Source organism: Colobus angolensis, unplaced genomic scaffold, assembly GCF_000951035.1.
Source record: "Colobus angolensis palliatus isolate OR3802 unplaced genomic scaffold, Cang.pa_1.0 Scaffold209, whole genome shotgun sequence".
NCBI classification, from domain to species: Eukaryota; Metazoa; Chordata; class Mammalia; order Primates; family Cercopithecidae; genus Colobus; species Colobus angolensis.
In genome coordinates, this window is record NW_012115255.1 from 1,017,245 (window position 1) to 1,023,671 (window position 6,427).

The 6,427-nt window shown below is 45.2% G+C and overlaps 1 pseudogene; it reads left to right on the forward strand.

The window, feature by feature from the left end:
- The window catches only part of LOC105512049, a 16,664-nt pseudogene that overhangs the window by 7,534 nt on the left and 2,703 nt on the right, over positions 1–6,427 (forward strand).

The window sequence follows — 6,427 nt, forward strand, 5'->3', positions numbered from 1 at the left end:
CCAACACATAACACATGCATGCACATACACATATCACACACACATACACATGCACACGCACACCTACATGCAATACATTCACACACGCACACACATTCACGTAACTACATAATACCAACACATAACACATGCATGCACAGACACATATCACACACATACACAGGCACACACACACCTACATGCAATACATACGTTCACACAGGCACACACATTCACATAATCACATAATACCAACACATAACACATGCATGCACATACACACAACACTCACACACGCACAAAGATACAACACTCAAACACACATGCATATACATATACATTCTGACACACACATACATAGGTAAATGCATAGACATAACATGCACAAATATACATGTGTAACTATACACACAAGCATATACATATACATTCTGACACACACATACATAGGTAAATGCATAGACATAACATGCACAAATATACATGTGTAACTATACACACACAAGCAACCATGCATGCATACTTGCACATATGTGCACTCTCGTGCCTAAACATGTAACACATGCACACACATACATGCAACACAAATACACATGCACACATATACACATGCATGCATGTGTACATTACACACAAAGGCACACATGCACAACACACATACATGCAATACACACTTTCATACACATAAATGCAAACACACATACATATATATACATCCCCAAAGACCCCATTATTCAATTCTAAACAAAGTGGTTTATCCCCCAAATGTACCTTCTTGTAATTAATAAGCTCTACTGCACATTTCTTGATTTCAAAGAATGAGGTCTCACACACAGCACACACACATTTATACTCCAATACATGTGAACATACAAATAGAAATAGGCACACGTGCACGAAGACCCTCTTCTGTAAAGGCATTCTCAAACTTGAACTGAACGAATTCTAATTATAGTCAGGGTCAGCAAAGATATATTTGACCTCGGAATGAATATACTCGTTTTTTTCGTTACCCCTGGCAACAGCAAGAATGTAAAACAGAGTTGTGTGATACGATGCCACTTATTCAATCCCACTTCCTGGGATCTGACCCACTTGTAATAGAGTTTCTGTCTGAGTGATTTCCTTCTGACTAAAATCATGAGATAATTCCTTCCCTTCCTGCTTTCTCTTTCCCAGGCTTTTTCATGACCCTTATATCGTCTTGGAAACTACATGATAGTTGTCAAAATGGAAGGCAAAGAAACAGCCTTAGGAGAGAATCCCACAGTGGAATGGACCCGAGACAGGAAAAAAAATATTCTTTTTGAAAATGTACAAAAGGAAAAGTCAAGAGGCCTGGGTTCCCTCTCACGACAGAAACAGACGTTGGCAAAGCAGGTCGCTCAGCACAGTTCAGCTCTGTGTATGAAACAGAGATTCTAGTCCTTGTCCCTGTTTCATGATGTTGCAGTGAAGGAAACAAAACAGACAAAGGGCACAGGCTGGAGAAAAGGATTTTAAAAGGATGACTTTTAAAATGTGCACCTGCTTTTCAAGGGCACAATGAGGACACTTTCAAGTATATTAAAGCTGATTTATAAAAGACGGGTATAAAGACTCTACAAGGTCATTAGACTTACAAAGAAAACAAGTAACATTCTCCTAGCATCACGGGTCAGGTGTTCCACAAATACTAAGAATAGCCACCACAACAGGATCCACTATGAGGTGTCAAAACATAACCCAGGAAGCGTGGTCGAGAGCTCCTATAACCTGATTTCTAGGAATCTAATTTTAACCATCCTCACAGCTAGCACATCACAAAAATACAGAGCTCCAAATGCTGTAACACAAGTGCTAAAAACACCTAGCCAAAAATATACGAGGCATTTCAGGCAAAAATCCCAGAATCAGAAGAACACAAGTTTTATAAGTTCTTCAAAAGCTGGTGCTGGTTGAGGCTCTTCTGCAGACTTCAACAAAAGACACGCTAGAATTAGCCATTGACGGTAACCCTGAGGCAACACACAGTGTTCGGAAAAGCACAAGGCCTGCTCCGAGCTTGAGACCCCTGGGAACTTTCTCTGGACCACATCGAGTGGATGACTTTGAGAACTCAAAATAACCAACAACCAGTCCATGAACAGAGAAAGAAGACTGCAGCCCTGGGGACCTGGCTCCATGCCTGCCCCTTTTCTTCTGGGTACCTTTGCCCTTCCTGGCTCCCTCCTCCACCTGGAGAGGCTCTGGGTTCAGGCTCCTCTCCAGCTGTGTCTCGGTCCACGGCTGGCTGCCCGTGTGAAGCACCAGGCCTTGAAGGACCATCTCCACCTGCTCCCTGCACTTCCCACCCACTTCCGCCGAGACCCCCAGGCTCCGGCTGCTCTCAGGGATCAGGGCACCCAGGCTCCCCTCGCAGGCTCCAACTGGAGTCCTGCCCCCTGGTTTTCAGCAACACTTGGGACTTTCTCCTGGAAACTCTCGGCTCTGGGCGTTAGTGAACTGCACCATCCAGCTCTTCTCTGGACTCTAAGCAGGACCTTTTCTGGGTCTTCCAACCCTTCCTCCATTTCCAAATGCGGGCTTTTTTTGGCCTCCTCTCTCCAGACATGTACGCCTCACACTCTGGCTACTTGACCTGCACTTCTACCTAAGAGGCTCCCAAATGCACCCTGCTCCAGATTTTCCCCAAGCCTCCTTCTGTATTTCCAAACTCGCAGCTTGCAGTAGTGTCTCTAAGTATCTCTGAGTCAGGTCCACACTTGCTTCTCCTCCTGATTTCCGGCAAAGCACAACGCCAACCACGGGGTGCAGACTCGCAGCTTCATCCGCCTTCCTGCACTCCCTCTTCCCCTCCTGACCCAGGCACCGAATCCCTCAGCTCACTGGCTGCCTTCTCTCCTCCTCTCGCCAGGGCGAGTGCCCTGCATGAGCCTGCCCTGTCTCCCCCGGCTCCACGGCACGCCGCACATCAGAGACACGATTCTCTCCGAAACCCTCAGTGGCTCCCTAGTATCCGACAGGTAAGGACTTCCACATTCTGGCCTCAATCTAACTTTCTGGCCTCAGATATGCACATGCATATTTTATCTATGCAAAGAGAGTACAGGCCTCACACCTGCTCTCATTCCTGGGCTCCTAGCTCCTCCTGAAGGTGCTGTATGAGGTACCTGTGCACCTTCCAAACACTGAGTGAGTACGCACTTGGAGAACACTTACTTGATAATTTGTGGCATTGCCGGATAACGTTGACGAAGTGAGAACTACGCAGGTGCGTGGATGCTGCCTTGCCCAGACCTCACTCACCTAGACACTCCCGGATGCTCAAGGTGACCAGCCCTGTTAGCGCACAGGCAGGCGCATGCTGCACCCCCACAGCTGGGCCCCGCCAGCTGAACTCTAACCATGAAGCAGCTGTTTGCTCCTAAACCTGTTCACGCCGGTGCATTTGTTACACATTACTGAAACCAGTAAACTCTGACTCCAAACAGAGAATAATTGTATGAAAACCAAGTTGGATGCCTTTCAAAGACTTGATACAGGGGAATTTTCTTTTCATTTTAATCTTTTTCAAAATGCTATCAAATTAGGTATGGGCAAAAAATATATACAATGTTTGAGGAAATAATTTTTAAAGGTTTCCAATCTAACTTATCTTGTTTCTCTTGTGTTGCCTTTTTTCTTCTAGAAGAATCAAAAGTGTGGCAGGCCTGCGATGGCTGCAGTTGAGGAAAGAGGCCACACCCACAGCCAGCAGAACCACGCTCAGCAGCAGCCTAGCCCCGCGTGGAAGAGGCGTGAACACTCTCGCACTCTCGGGAGAGGTGGATGTGCACTAATGGATCCCAGCTCTGACCTCTTTGATTCACTGAATATGGTGATTGGTTTTATCTGAACATCAGACAAAAGGGTGTCTATGTCCAGGAAAGACTCTAAACACTCTGGCCCCTGCTGGGGCAGATGGTGACCGTGACCCAGTGATACCACTCTCCAGTGGGCAGCGTGGTCTGCAGAGGGGGAGACCCCTGGGGCAGCCCTCCCCCAGCATGGGGGAGTTTCTGTTGTAATTCTATGCCCAGTGTAAATAAACTGTGGAAAACTGGGAGATGGTACAAGAAAGCAAGGACGCCAACTAAGTGAATAGAAAGATCTACAAGGGAAGGCTGAGATCGGCTGAAATCAGCTGAAACAGGCTTGGGAAAGTAAAGACCAGGCTGGAACTTCATAACGGCTTTCGAGGCTCGGGAACACGGACGGTAGCGGCCCTGTCCATCCCAGGAGAGAACAGACGGACTTGGCTGGAAAGCACTTCCCTGACTAAAAGTGTCTTTAAAAAGGAAAATCTCAGAATTTCCCTCCCTGGAACGCTTTAACCCTTCATGGAACACAGCAGAAATTCCACAGCCCTGCATCCTAGGAAGCAGGGACAGGACAGCAGCCTCCAGCACACAGAAGCACTTAGAGGCATAAGCAGCTATGCAAAGATGGCATGATCCGTGCCTCAAAAAGGCCAAGATCTCTGAGAAATAAAATTGTATGCAGATTTACACCTGGGCAGCTTGAAATGTGTGTGCCATGACAGTTCCAGAAGCTTGTCTACTCGAAGGTCCGCATTCAGGTACGTTTCACAGTCACCACAACTAGAGTTTCAGAAATTTAAAACTCCTAATGAAGAAATGCAAACCTGCACGTCTCACGCCACTACCTAAAGCAGCGGTTCTCAAGTAGGGGCGATTCTGCTGGAAGGAGGAATGCTGATGGCATGGTGGGAGGCAGAGGTCTGACGCTGAGCACCGCAGGCACCGAGAACAGTCTCCTCCTCACAAAGGCTCCCCACAGAGGCTCTGGGGAGCCACACCAGAGGGTGGGAGGCAGGGGTGACACTCAGCACCGCAGGGACCAAGGATAGCCTCCTCCCGGGAGAAAAAAACAAAGACAGGAAAAAACAAAGGCTCCCCACAAGGGCTCCGGGGGGCCACACCAGAGGGTGGGAGGCAGGGGTGATTCTCAGCATCACAGGCACTGAGGACGGCCTCCCACAAAGGCTCCTCTGGGCCGGAGCATCCACAGTGCTGAGGGGAAAAGCCCGGACACAAAGGATCAAGTGTTTTCAACGCAGCTCAGGGCATCTCCACACAGGAACTCTCATCTGCCTGTTGTGCAAAGTCTGGGGCCTTGCAATCAATAAACCTTCACAAGACACAACACATAGACCTAACAATTCTATTTCTCTCCGGGAGAGAGAAAAGAAGGAATGGTTTGGGGAGACGCATTGAAATTCCATGAGTTCTTGACTAAAAGTCACCAAGTCTGCTGTGTTCCCTTATCAGCAGTCCTGGGTAGGCCCAGACCCACCTCACCCCCAGCAGGACCCAGGCAAGGCTTTAAACCTCAAACATCCCTTTCCGTAACACTGGCTGTTTCATGTGGTTAATTAATCATCCAATAAGATGACACGTGTAAGCCTAGTTATAAACTAACATTAACACTATTGATCGTTGTCATACATCCAGGTTAATCAACTTCACAATGATACAGAGAAATCATTGGTACTAAGAGTTGTAAGGATGATTTTTTTAAATTTATGTACCTCAATTTTTATACTGTTACTTTTTACATTTTAAAAAACGTATATTCTAAAATATTTTTGATATTTTAAAATGTTAATGTATCAAGCATTTTAAAATGCACCAAATATATATCTACAAATATATAGGGAATTTTTAAAATAAATATCAAGGTAGAAGGAATTAAAACTCCTAACGTAACACTAAATAGACGGGAAAAAACAAAGTAGAGAGTTCTCAGAGATTCCTGAAGGAATATATAGTAATAAAGCTCAAAAAGTACATTAAAACCTTTATAACTATAAAATGTTTTAATTACTAACTAACAAGAAAATATCTACTGAATTGCGACTAGCAGATCCCCGAATCTGTTCAACACCTGTACTCTACCCTGGGTCTGCTGAGGAACAGATCGATTCTGTTGGAGTTGACCTCGAAATTTAAAAAAAACAAAAAACAAAAAAACCCAGCTTTAAACATTTAGATTTCCTGAATAAAACAGAGAATAAAAATAACATTTCTGCATCTGTGAGTTGACCCTAATTTATTTTTTACTTTGGATGGCTCATAAAATATACATAGATACCTTCGCCATGCTTTATATTATATACTCGTGACTCTTAATTCATTATTAACCTCACTCTGTAGCTAAATTCTAATACTAATCATGGTGTCATCATTAAGACATTGTTCTAGGTGGTGCTTTTTTAACTGAAAAAAAAATAGGGGATAGGTAATAAATAATCAAAAGGAAAATTTTTTTTTTTTTTTTTTGAGGCGGAGTCTCACTCTGTAGTGGCTGGAGTGCAGTGGCGCGATTTCAGCTCCCTGCAAGCTCCGCCTCCCGGGTTTACACCATTCTCCTGCCTCAGCCTCCGGAGTAGCTGGGACTACAGGCG